At 45.0% G+C, this 14,040-nt stretch overlaps 1 long non-coding RNA gene across 1 annotated transcript; it reads right to left on the reverse strand.

The window, feature by feature from the left end:
* Nucleotides 1–583: 583 nt before the first annotated feature.
* Nucleotides 584–2,167, reverse strand: LOC124085857 (uncharacterized). The gene is made up of 3 exons (XR_006849601.2): nt 1,731–2,167; nt 1,516–1,617; nt 584–856 (listed from the first exon to the last, which is right to left on the reverse strand). It is a non-coding gene; the product is annotated as an uncharacterized LOC124085857 (long non-coding RNA).
* Nucleotides 2,168–14,040: the final 11,873 nt, after the last annotated feature.

Below are 14,040 nucleotides of genomic sequence, written 5' to 3' on the forward strand. Positions count from 1 at the left end.
ATAAATTTCTTATGTTTCATGAAGAAATATCAAATATACTAGTAGTCCAAAAAATGCTGATATATGTGATATCTGCCTGTGGGTGTGGGTGTGGGTTTTAGAAACTCTGAGTTTCTTGGGGGAATCAAGTGCATCCATTCGTACTATGCAGGTAAAATGTCAATCAATACAACTTTGGGAGAATGTGACCCGATTGTATGCATCATGAGACTTAAAATATAATCTCTTCCTCCACATTCTCCTGCCAGGAGTCTATCCTGAGTAAGTAACAGGGAAGAGGAGGAGAAGGAGGCAGGGAGGGACCCAGGGAGGGAGGGCGGGAAAGTGCAACCAAAGCAGCTGACAACAGGAGACTGTTTACCAGTTCACTAAGAGAACATGATACAGGCCTCTCAAAGGTTGCCAGTGAAGAATGTTTAACATCGTGATGGAAACGTAGTCCCAAATGTCAGGAGAAAAAGTTAAATATTAAACACAACCCATTTTTTCCCAAAGCATGTGTTTTTAAAAGAAAAAAAAAAGACTAAAAAATGCCGATACAGAAAATGGCTGAGTGACAAGATTAGCAGTGATTTTATTTTTTTTTATTTTCTTCTTTCTGTGAATATTAATTTTAGAAATCAGTATAGCAAAGAACCCCCGTGTAAAACAAATTTGGGCGAAGACTCCAGCTGCACCCTGGTCTACGAAAGACCTTGAGGAACTTCCTTAAGGTGTCCGAATCTCAGTTTCCTCGTCATTAAAATGGGGACAATGTTTATGCTTCTTCACAACAGTGGTGAGTAATCGGTGAGAGAACACCCATTAAGAGGCTCAGCACTGGGATTGGCAAATAGATGAGTTCAACAAGAATTATCTGTAATAGGAAAGGATGATAAAAATGTTGTCTTTTAATTAACCATATGTTTAAGCAAACATTTCTCAGGTTTCAAAGTGCACTAATCAAATATTTAGCTTCCACAGGGAAGTTGGTTAGTAGAAAAGGAGACAGAGAGAGAAACGCGCCCCGGGTCTCTTTGCTGACAGTTGCTCCAAGTGTGTCTCCTTGGAGCTGTGAGGGTGGCTGTTCAGCCATCATCAATAGAGACCCTGGTCACTGTTGTCCCAGCTGGAGGGGACAGAGCCTACTGGCGTATCCTAGTAGGAGCCAGGGATGCTGCTGAACCCTTAAGGATTCACGGGACAGCCCCAGGACGAAGAATGACCTGCCGGAGGTGTCAATGGTGGTGAGACCCAGAAACTCTGGTCGAGGTGTGGTCATGTGCTGGGGTCTGTTGCTGAGGAGTGTGTGGCCCAGTGAGCCATCCTCTCTCACTAATTCTTTTTTTTTTTTTTTTTTTTTTTTTTTGTACCAGGGATTGAACCCAGAGGCACTTTACCACTGAGCCACATCCCCAGCCCTTTTTTATTTTGACATTGCTGAGGGCCTCACTAAGTTGCCCAGGCTGGTCTTGAACTTGGGATCCTCCTGCCTCAGCTTCCCGACTCACTGGGATTACTGGCCCCAGCACTCACTGCTTCGTGATGGCTACATCCTGGTGTCTGCGACTGAAGAGAAGACGTTCTGGAAGCTCTGCAGACTTCGACTTTCCTCCTCAACCCAGCAGGTCCCAAGGCCTATTGTGCACAAAATCTTCAGTTTGTTTTCAGGGTTGAAAGACAAAGTATGAAGACAAACCTGTAGGTGACCCATCAAACCCCCAGGGCGCTGAGTGGCAGAAGAGCCTCACCTTGGAGTCTGGCCCATAGGAGTTCACAGTTGAGGATCCTCACCTTTCCCCCTTGTAGTTCTGAATAAGATCTTCTTTACTCCTCCAAGAGTTGTTTACTTATATGAAACATGGAACTAACAGGACCTGGGTTCACAGGGTTATAACCACAGGATGTGAAGACAGGTAAAGCCCTCCGCTCCCAGGCAGGTATGTGATAAGACCTCAACAAATTGAAACAATAGTCAGAGGAGAAAAAGAGCAGAGGAGAAGCATTCTTGAGGGTGAGTTTATGAAGAGCTGGGTTTGTGAGCTCCTCATTAGGCCCACCAAAGCCTAATGAACTTGACCGGTAAGCCCGCAGCAGCCCAACGTAAGAAACAATACGCTGATCAAACAAATCACAAGGAAGATTATAAATACAAGTTGCTAGACAAACCTGTTCCTAAAAGAACAAATGCTGAAGCAATCAATGATCCAAGGTGCCAAGAAAGGTATTCACGGGACAGTGCTTTGCCAAGAAGTATGTTATCAGATCAGAAGTAAATACCACGGGTTTATCCATGTCAAAAGCCAGCTCCCCATTGCAAAACCAAAAACATCTTATAACATATGAGAGGCACTCTCTTAATCTCCTTCATATACAAAGAGAGCTTAAAAACATAAAATCATTAAATAAAAGTCAGCACCTATAAAATGAAGTAGAAAGGCTGATGAATGGGTGAAATGATGTTTGGCTCACTGGGAAGGCTGCTACCCTGGACACCTCCAGGTGGACATCCTGGAAGAAGCCATTCACCTGCTCAGCAAACAACTACAATAATAGCTAAAGCAATGAGAATGTCTTGATATTGAGGGGATTTTCTAAGTTTTATTGATATGTAACTATTGTGCAATAACCTGCACGTATTTAAAGGCACAATTTACTCTGTGCTAGGTATATATCCATGAAGCTGTGAGTACAAATCAACATGGTGAGCACATCCAAGCTTTTCCAAAGTTCCCTCTATAATCCTCTCTCCTGATCTCTGCCTCCCATCACCACACAAATACTGACCTGCTTTTTGTCACTATACATCAGTGTCACTGCAGATGAGTGTATACTTGCTAGAGTCTTACATAAATGGAATCATATGGTGTGTACACTGTCTGTTTGGGACCTTTCACTTGGCCTAATGACTGAGCTCCACCCACACCGTTGCAGGTATCAATAGCATGTTGCTTTTATTGCTGAATAGTTCCACTGCATGAAGTCACCACAATTGGTTTCTCCACACATCGAATGAGAGACATGTGGGTTATTTTCAACTTGAGGGTATTACAATTAAAACTACTAGAAATATTTGTATGCAAGTCTCTCTGTGGCCTCTTGGATAAGCACACAGACATGGTATAGCTAGATCATAGGGTGGGTACACACTTGAATTTTTTTTTTTTTAAGCTGGGGATTGCACTCAGGAGCACTTAACCACTGAGCCACATCCCCAGCCCTTTTTAATTTTTTATTAAGAAACAAGGTCTTGCTATGTTGTTTAAGGCCTCACTACATTTCTTAGGCTGGCTTTGAATTTGTGATCCTCCTGCCTCAGCCTCCCAAGCTGCTAAAGACTATAAGCATGCACCACCAATGCTCAGTGCACACTGGAGCTTTATTTTATTTTATTTTTTTTAATTTTTATTGTTGGTTGTTCAAAACATTACATAGTTCTTGATATATCATATTTCACACTTTGATTCAAGTGGGTTATGAACTCCCATTTTTACCTCGTATACAGATTGCAGAATCACATCAGTTACACATCCATTGATTTACATATTGCCATACTAGTGTCTGTTGTATTCTGCTGCCTTTCCTATCCTCTACTATCCCCCCTCCCCTCCCCTCCCCTCCCCTCCCCTCCCATCCCCTCTTCTCTCTCTACCCCCTCTACTGTCATTCATTTCTCCCCCTTGTATTATTTTTCCCTTTCCCCTCACTTCCTCTTGTATGTAATTTTGTATAACCCTGAGGGTCTCCTTCCATTTCCATGCAATTTCCCTTCTCTCTCCCTTTCCCTCCCACCTCTCATCCCTGTTTAATGTTAATCTTCTTCTCATGCTCTTCGTCCCTACTCTGTTCTTAGTTACTCTCCTTATATCAAAGAAGACATTTGGCATTTATTTTTTAGGGATTGGCTAGCTTCACTTAGCATAATTTGCTCTAATGCCATCCATTTCCCTGCAAATTCTATGATTTTGTCATTTTTTAATGCAGAGTAATACTCCATTGTGTATAAATGCCACATGTTTTTTATCCATTCGTCTATTGAAGGGCATCTAGGTTGGTTCCACAGTCTTGCTATTGTGAATTGTGCTGCTATGAACATCGATGTAGCAGTGTCCCTGTAGCATGCTCTTTTTAGGTCTTTAGGGAATAGACCGAGAAGGGGAATAGCTGGGTCAAATGGTGGTTCCATTCCCAGCTTTCCAAGAAATCTCCATACTGCTTTCCAAATTGGCTGCACCAATTTGCAGTCCCACCAGCAATGTACAAGTGTACCCTTTTCCCCACATCCTCGCCAGCACTTGTTGTTGTTTGACTTCATAATGGCTGCCAATCTTACTGGAGTGAGATGGTATCTTAGGGTGGTTTTGATTTGCATTTCTCTGACTGCTAGAGATGGTGAGCATTTTTTCATGTACTTGTTGATTGATTGTATGTCCTCCTCTGAGAAGTGTATGTTCAGGTCCTTGGCCCATTTGTTGATTGGGTTATTTGTTATCTTATTGTCTTAAAAAAAAAAAAAAAACTATTTTCCAAAGTGGTTGCACTATTTTGCAGTCCTACCAAGGGGCATCAGAGCTCTAGTTCCTCTGCCTTCTCACCTACACTTGGTATGGTCAGTATTTTAGTTTTACCAGAGAATGTCATAAATAATAAAGTCATATGATAACAAAAGTACATTTAACTTAAAATTGCTGACTTTTCATTATCAATACCCAGTGTTAGCAAGGCACAGAGGAAAGCATTCTTATATATTGATGGTAGAAATGCAAATCAGCAACATTTTCTGGGAAGTAGCTTGGCAGTGTGTATCAAATGCCTGGAGATTTTTGTTTTATTTTATTGAGAAATTTGACTTTGGGGAGTAGATTCTAAAGATCAGGATAGGTGCAAACACACATACATGATGCTATCAATCTCATTAATAAAATAAGATACACATGAAACCATGGATCATAATCAACAGAGGACCAGGAGGCACATCCGCTGCTCCGGAATGGCATGCAGTGACTGAAAATGGCTCTGCAGAAGAGACCTTCCAGAGATGGGAAATGGTTCATGACAACATCAGTTAAGGTAAATGCCCCGAACACTACCTGCTGAGAGGCCGCTATTGCCACAGGTAAAGACACAGGCTCCGGGGACAGCTGCCACGTTGCTCACAAGCCCTATGATCCCAGCTTTTTCCGATTATAATGACGGTCCTTCCAGCTGGAATCCTGGGTGGATAAGGAAGAGCAGGGAGAGGGTTTGGCACCAACCCTGATTGGCTTTTCCTTGATGGTTCTCTGAAGCTTAGCCTTCTTTTCTCCAGGAATCTTGGTCTACATTTCATTCTCTTAAAGTAATTCAAGGTCTACAGCGTTATCCTGGAGATACAGGGTTGTTGGTGAATTTTCTTCTTGTTCTTTGTGTTTGCTAAATGTTGTCTTTAAATAAACTCACCTTAGTTTTGCAATTAGTAACAGCAAATGTCAACCAGAGGCAGATGATCGTCATGCATTTCCTCTGCATGATTTTTCTTCTCTGATGTTTTTACCTTAAACACAGATTAAAATGTTTAAAGTTTTTTTATTGTTGTTGTTTTGTTTTTTAAATATATTTTTATTTGTAAATGGACACACAATACCTTTATTTTATTTATTTATTTTTTTGTTATGTGGTGCTGAGGATCGAACTCATTGCCCCACACATGTAGGCGAGAGCTCTGCCCCTGAGCTACAGCCCCAGACCCTTTTAAAGTTTTTAGAAAAACCTAAAAGTCAAACATGGAATTATGTAATCTAGTAATTCCACTCCTAGGTGTGTACCCCAAAGAATTGGAAGCTGGCTTTAGATACTTCCACAGCAGGGTCAGAGCAGCAGCATCCACAATGGCCAAGGTGACGCCACCGTCAGAGGAATGGACACAGTGTGGTACACACACACCTCGATGACTATCCAACACTAAAAGAGAAATAAATTAATTTCTGACATGCGCTACAATGTGATTAAAGCTTGAGCACGTAATGCCAAGTGAAATACTATTTGCACTTTTTGCCACTATTTCAAAATGAAGAATTGTCCCATAGAAATCTAGTTTCTAAGCTATTCATGAAAAAAAGTAGAGCACTGGACACACCCTGGGCCTGCATGAGAACGAAGCCTGAGTCGCCCCTGTGTCCTACGCCAGCTGCTTCCTAGATTCTGTTGCACCGCAGGACAAACTGGGTTGGCTTGTCTCCGTCCCTCTAATCTAACGGCAATACCTTTGAGGGCAGGCACCAAGATTTATGCCCTTCTTCCCCCAAAGCCTGACTCAAAGAATAAATGCTGAAAAGCAAATGGTCAGAAATTACAATTGGTTTAAACTATGCAAATTACGTGAAGCTTAAGGCAGATGAACGACAGAAGAGCCCAATTCTGTTGATAAAGGTGTTGGGGAGAAGCGCTCTCTGCATCGTTGGTGACGATGTATACTGGTTGTCCTTGGAGGAGTACTGGTAATGACCATCAATCAGGCTTTCAAAGCTGATGGCCTGGTGATTCCATTCAGTCACATACCCCAGCAGAGGGGCATTTGCACACCAAACTGAGAACAGGAAGAACTAGAGCAACATTGTTTATGGTAGCTGAAAACCATCGAAATGTCTGTCGAGAGGGGACTGGGCAAGTAAACGACACACCTGTGCAGGTGAGAACCCTGTGGCTGGAAGGGATCTGATGTGGAACAACCTCCATGATCAGGTGACGAGGATGAGACGTACAAACGTGTAGTGTAGCAGCCTGTGCCTCTGTTTTTCTGTGCTCGCACATCTGTGTTTGCTGATCTTGCGCAGATCGAGGTTTCTCAACCTCAGTGCTGTTGGCATCAGAGAACCCCTTGCCGTGGTGGCTGTCCTATGCCTCCTAAGATCTTGGGCCTCTACCCACAAACTGCCAGTCACACTCCATTCAGCCAGACCACCAAAGATGTCTCCAGATTTTGCCAAACATCCCTAGGGTCAAAAACACCCCCAGTTGAGAACCACTGGCACAGAACATCTCTTCAAGAATGAACTAGAAACCTACAACTATGGGTGTCTCTGGACATGAGCCAGGAGACAGGACCTAGAGGGAGGAAAACTTTATTTTCACCTGCTTGAACTTTTAACTTTTAAAACATAAATATTATAAGACAGTATCACGGTAGGCACAGTGATGCAGCCTCTATTCCAAGTCTCCCAGGCTCAGGAGGCTGAGAAAGGAGGATCCAAGTTCAAGGCCAGCCTGGTAACTAAGCAACTCCCTATCTCAAAATAAAAAGTGAAAAGGGCTAGAGATGTAACTTAGTGGTAGGAAGCCCTGGATTTAATCCTTAGTCCTGAAAAAAAAAAAAAAAAAAACCTGTTATACTTTCCCCCTTTTCCACTTCTGCTGCTTCAACTGGGGTTCTTCAAGCGCAACCACAAGTGCCTTGACCCTTTCAGAGAGCAGCAGAAAGAAGCTCAGTATGTGTAAGATGTAAAGGTGAATCCTTCAGAAACGCCCGGGTTAATTCCAAGCACACAGAGATACTCTTAAGGCCCAACTTCAGGGAGGCAGCAAGGCCTTGGGAAGAAGTAAAACCAGGAAATCGGAAGCTCAAAAGAATCCAGCCGCAGGCTCCTCTGTTCCACACCCACTTCTCTGCATCTCTGCCTCATCCTGCTCTCTGTGGACTGACGCATCCTCAAGGTGGCAAGGGTCTGCCTCCTGCCCCAGGTTTACACATCACAGATCCACCCTATGGACACAGAACAGCAGTCCTGGAGGCAAATGCCATCTTCCCACAATCACTGCACCTCCCAGCAGGTGCCCATCAGCCATCCGCAGAAGACAGCCAGGACTCCCCGACTTGAGACAGTGGACTCAGGTCACCCGGAGAGCACTGGAAGAACTGTTGTGAGCAGAGCTGATCCCCGAAAAGCAAGGGCCTCACATTTCCTTCCCTAAGGTCTGCCCGCCAGCGATGAAGATGGCTCCTTCCACGTGGAAGCCCTCCACAGAAGTCCCAGAGCTTACTTCCCAGGGGTCATCTCTTTTCCCAGGAAATGGAAAAGTCCCCAGATCCTTCACCATTCCTCATTAGGACATAGTTCCCAGATGACTCACCAACCCTTCCTTGGCCTGTGAAACATTGGCAACATCCCCATTAAAAATGGAAATCTGTTTCCATAATGAACCTTCCTCTGCAACTGCCGACCCGTGGTTCCCGTAGGCTGTTTTCTTGCTTTAGCTTCCCCAGAGCCCACAAGGCAGATGCGGACTCCATCGCCACAGTCTGAGGTGGTTAGCTTGTTGGCAGTCGTATGCATCTGGCTCAAATTGAACTTGTGGCCAAGTAGAAGCCCCAGATCTACTTCCCAGGAACTGCTGTCTGGCCAAGTCTCCCCATTCCCAGACTTAAATAATTGACGCCAGAGTTCACGACGACGCCCGGTAAGTGTTCTCTCATTTCTTCCAGTCATTCGGGTGAGGCTATGGAGACCACTGGCATCTTGATCCTCTCATACCAATATTTTGTCTCCTAGAAATTTCATCTGAATACCTTAATGTGTTATTACTCAATCAAAATGGTATCCAGAATAGATCAAAGAGAGAGTCCCACAGCACGCCGCTGGAGAGGTCTCCTAAGTTGCCATGACTCTATTAATCAGCATCAAATACACATGAAATGAATTGCTGGCATTTTGTGGATCTTGATTCCTGGAATAGGAAAGGTGGTTGACCAAATTCCCCAAATATTTTTATTTAATTTTTGTAAGAACAGAAAAGACCTGGAATGACGATGATCTAAGGCATGTGAGAAAACTGTGGAAGCCTTTCATGTCAGTGAATCGTAACCAGTAGAAGTGGCATGCTTACTGGATTACTCGCACCGACCACAGGTGCTGTTGGTCCCAGTTTATGGGTGTGTAACCATGGTTACACAGATGTCAGCGGGGCTGGGATCTGGACGCAGGCGGATGATTCACAAATGAGATTTTTCGTCTCTAGACCAAGGGTGGGCAATGTGTTTAATAAAGGGCCAGAGAGTAAGTGGTTTAGGCCACACTCTCTCTGCCATCAGAGAGTGAATGCAATCACAGACGATAGAGAAAGGGGCGTGGCTCTGTTTGAATAAAACTTTATTTACAAAAACAGGCAGTGGAACAAACGTGGTCCTTGGACTGTCCTAGGATGCTCTTCCTCCCCAATCTGCCTAGCAATATCCTTCTCAGACATGCAGCTCAAACATGGGCTATAAGTTACAAAGTGAGGCAGTGAGGTGGGTTTGGCCCCACCCTGCCCAGTCTCCACTGGTAATTTGATAGGTTACTGCATCCCAGCAAAGAACCCCTGGAGGCATGTAAGTGCCTGTGAAGTCATGTTAACGTTCAGATCATACAACCACCAGAGCACTCCAGCACTTACTGGCCATGTCACTCTGGGTGGTCATGCCAACTTCCCAAGCTTCTGTTCCTATAATGGGGATGAGAACACCTGCTACAGAGTAGCCTATCTGTTTTTCATTGAGTACGCTGTTAACTGCTAATAACATTAGAGTCATTGTTTTAGGGTGACGAAAATCTTTAATCCCAGTTCTGTGTGGCTTTGCCTCCCCACCCCGCAACCCAGAAGGCATTTGCAATATCTGGGGACATTTTTGGTTGTCCAGCTGGAGGATGGCGGAGGCTGCTTCTGGCATCTAGAAGGTGGAGGGATGCTGCTAAAGACCCCGTGGCGCACAGGAACACCCCAAATGCCAACAGTGCTGGGGGCCCGAGTCCCTGGTCTACAGAAGAAGATAGAATAATGTGAAGACAGTTGCAGACACTGCTCAGGGCTGCCAAGGCAGGAAAACAGGGAGTGAGACAGAGAGGGACCTGTGCCATCTGTGGGGTTGGGGGCGGGGTGTCAGGAAGGCTCTGCGGATGGGGCACCTTTGCCTGCCGCAGTCTGGCTGGGCACAAATGCCGCAGTCTGGCTGCGGCATTTGGTGGCTTGTACGGGGAACTTCTGAAGCTTAGAGGTAAGTGAAATTGCTTGCCCCTGAGGAAGTTATGAAGAATCCGGCAAAATAGCACCGGGAAGAAGAGCAGAAGAGACCCCAGGAAAGGCTCGGGCAGAGGCACTACGGCCAGGTAGGCTTGCTCAAGGTGGAGAAAGAAGGTGTGTAGGACTCTCATAGTGAACAGAGGCAGACAGGATGGAGCCAGGGAGGAGCAGGGCCAGCGCCCATGGCCACGGTGGGAGTCTTTTATTTTGTTTAAAACACAGTAGGCATCCACGGGAAGGTCTTCTATGGGGAGCCAAACAGATGTATGTACTGCTACTGCAGTGCCGAGTCAACCAAGGACTGAAGGAGGACCAGAAGGGCACAAGGAGGGTCCCCAGGTGACAGACGATGATGGGGTGGGCCCAGGAGGGGCTCAGGCACCAGGCGAATGACCTGGTGTGCTTTGGAGACTGGACTTCTCGGACTCTGTTGATAAGAGAACTAATTGCATGGCACAGATAAAGTGTAAGTCACGGGCTGGAGACCCATGAGTGGAGCACTAATGAACAAAAGGATCTTTTACTCCTTCAATTCTCCAAAAATTAAAATTTAGTTGAAATCAAATTTAAGAGAGTAATTTGAAGCCTTCTGTTCTCCAGTTGCCCCAGGTGCTGGTCATAAGGAGCAGGTGACTTTCAATATTTTTTCATTTTAATTTGTTCATTTTAGTGATACATGACAGTAGAGTGTATTTTGACATGTTATGGATACATGGAGTATAAATTCCCTTTCTTGTGGTTGTACATGATGTGGAGTTTCACTAGTCGTGAATTCGCATAGGAACATAGGAAAGTGATGTCTGGTCCATTCTACTGTCTTTCCTGTTCCCACCCTCCCTCCCTTCCCTTCATTCCCCTGTATCTAATCCAATGAACTTCTATTCTCCCCTCCCCTCTCCTCTCCCATTGTATGTTGGCATCCACCTATCAGAGAGAACATTCAGCCTTGGGTTTTTGGGGATTGGTTTATTTTGCTTAGCATGATATTCTCCAGTTCCATCCTTTATACTGGCAAATGCCATAATTTTCTTCTTCTTTATTGGCTGAGTAACATTCCATTGTGTACATACACCATATTTTCTTTATCCATTCGTCTGTTGAGGGGCACCTAGGTTGGTTCCAGGGCTTAGCTATTGTGATTAGAGCTGCCGTAAACCTTAATGTGGCCACGTCAATATAGTATGGAGTTGCAACCTGAATGTCTGAAAATTCTGGGTAGAGAAAACCAAAAGTGAAAAAAAGGAAAAAAAAGGAAGAGGAGAGAAGAGAAGACGAAGAAGTTGTCTTAAAAATAAAGCAATTGTTCCAATTTCTGGAAGGTTCCAAGAGATAGTAGATGGGAAGATATCCCTCTATAGGAGGAAACTTAGAAAACCAGTTATTTCCAACGAGAAGAGACTATTCTGAAACACATGGGTCTCTGCGTAGGTGGGGCACGCCAACATGGACAGAGCAGCTGATCCTTGGCTGCATCTGCAGGGAAGACAGGGGTTCAGCAAGGCGTCAGCACCAGTCCCTGGCCGCCGCCGACAGGGGGCTGTTTAAAGACTTTTAAACACAGGCGATGTTGTTCATGAACCATAATCTGATCACCCAACAAAGATGATTCAAATACCACAGCAACTGTGGACCCAAAAGCAGCATTTTATGGACAAGAGCCTCATGAATCCTTATCTCGAGCCCCTCTTGTAAATGGGCTTGGGAACAAGAGCGTTCAGAAGGACCATGGTGGAGAAGGACGATTCGCTCTTCAGAGAAAGGTTTTCTGATTCCCACGTTCAAGCTGATGCATAAACACCACTGAGACTGCAGGATCAAGAGGCATATTAGGCAGGATGATGCTGCTGCGGAGCCTAAAAATAATAACAACCACCTAGGCAGAGTGCAGCTGCCGTTTACTGAGCTGAGAGGTTGAAACACGCTGAAACCGACTCTCAAGTAGACCTAGCATCTTTCTGTTGTGAATGAGAGACTGGGGTCCACACAGGCTGCTAACTTGCCCAAGGACACACTGCTGCTGAGGAGCCCGGACACTCTGTATGGGAAGTCAGCCTTAAGTCATCTTCCAAATCATGCTCCTGGAGGAATCTAGAACAAATTACATCAGAGATCCCTTTCCAAGCCTTTATTGAGCACCTGCTATATCCCCAATTCTGAGTGCGTGAGTTGGATCATCTCGTTGGCTTCTCATGACAACCCTAGGTAGTTTACTGCTGCCATTTTCACTCTGCAGCTGAGGAAACTAAGGCTCAGATACATTCAGTAACTTACCCAAGGACACACAGCCAGTAAGTGCTAATGAAGGATTGGATCCCCTTGTAGTCAGACTTCAGTGTCACTCTATTTAGCCAAGGTGCTTCAGGGAAGCAAACGGTCAAGGAGTCCCAGGGGCGATGGACGTGTAGATGCAACTCAGATAGAGTCCTGTTGGCTCCTGTGTATGTGTCTTTTCCTGGCAAGTGTCAAATGGTCATTAATTTTTTTCTTGTGTGATTATCTGCTTAGTGTACATTTCTGCTGGATCAGGTTGTGGGACCTTCATCTCTGCCTTACTTACTTTGTCTTCTTCTGATACCAGTACCTACTCAAGGCAAGGGCCCCACTCCAACTTTTGTTTCGTTCTTATAAATTGTTTTTGGTTGGAATGAGTGAAGCAATGATTGGAAAGGGGAAGGGGAAATGCAGAGAGTCTTGAAATTAGGGAATTAGGAATCGTGATCCTAAACTAGAAAGCAGGCACTTTTGCTGTTTGCCTTCCAAAGTCCAACCTCACTCTCTTATTCCAGAATCTTAATTCTAGCACAATTTTGATCCCTAGATCAAAAATCATTCTCGATGTTTCTCTTAGTCCCTTTGGGCTGCTATAACAAAACACCATAGTCTGGGCAGCCTATAAGCCATGGAAGTGTATCTCTCATAGTTCTAGAGACTGGAGTCAAGATCAGGACGCCAGCACAGCTGAGTTACAGTGAGGGCCTGCTTCCAGGTACAGACTGAAGACTTCTACGGTACCTCGCACAGCCCAAAAAGAGTGAGGGAACTCCTGGAATCCCTTCTACCAAGCCTCTCCTGCCTACAGACTCTCCACCCCTCACCACCTAATCACCTCCCACACCTCCCAATACTGTGGAATAAGACAGGATAGATAATGGGCCCCAGTTAAGACTTTTTAAGTGTAAAGGCCACTCCGAGAAGTTACCTGTAGAACTATTCCAAACATTCCAGCCAGCTCTTTGGCCTGGGCAGTAGGAAAAGGGAGGCAGGAACGGCCAGAGTAAAAGCTACAGACTCCAGGCTAACCAACAGCCTCAGTACCTTTCCAATACCCATTTAGCATAGATTTTGCCCAACAGCAATGGTATTTCCCAACACCTGATTAGCATAGATATTGACCATGCCCCTACCCGGTGGCTCTAGAAGCCCCTAGACTAGTACACCTAAGTGGCAACCCCTCTCAGGTCCCCCCTCGCCCTGGGGTAGCTCTCTGTCTCTTCATTTCTTCTCCCTCGAATAAGTCCTACTCTCTCACACTCACTCTTCATTCATGGACTTCTTTGAATTTATGGGACAAGAACTTGGAAAGAAGACACTGGCAGGCGGCCGGGGTCAGCAAATTCAGTGTCATCATCCCACTGATAGGTAAGATTTCAGCCTCTGGGGCTGGGGCTGGGGCTCAGTGGCAGAGCGCTTGCCTCGCATGTGTGAGGCACTGGGTTCGATTCTCAGCACCACATATAAATGAATGAATAAAATAAAGGTTCATCAACATCTAAAAAATATTTTAAAAAATAAAAATAAAAAATAAAAAAAAAGATTTCAGCCTCTGAAGGGGGAAGTCATAAAACTTTCAGTCTGTGGCAATGTCCCCCATCAAAGAAGGAAGCACTGAGATGACCACCTCTCACATCCTGACTTCCGAGGCTTCTTCAGGATCTGAACATAATGGGCTTTTCAGGGAGTGATATCCTAGGAGTGTCCTCCCTTATCAGCATCTGGGGCGTTCGTCCTGTTGGCTGGCCATCTTATGGA

The sequence above is a fragment of the Marmota monax genome, unplaced genomic scaffold (assembly GCF_021218885.2).
Source record: "Marmota monax isolate L192 unplaced genomic scaffold, Marmota_monax_Labrador192_F-V1.1 WCK01_AAM20220418_F8-fsc00014, whole genome shotgun sequence".
Classification (NCBI taxonomy): Eukaryota; Metazoa; Chordata; class Mammalia; order Rodentia; family Sciuridae; genus Marmota; species Marmota monax.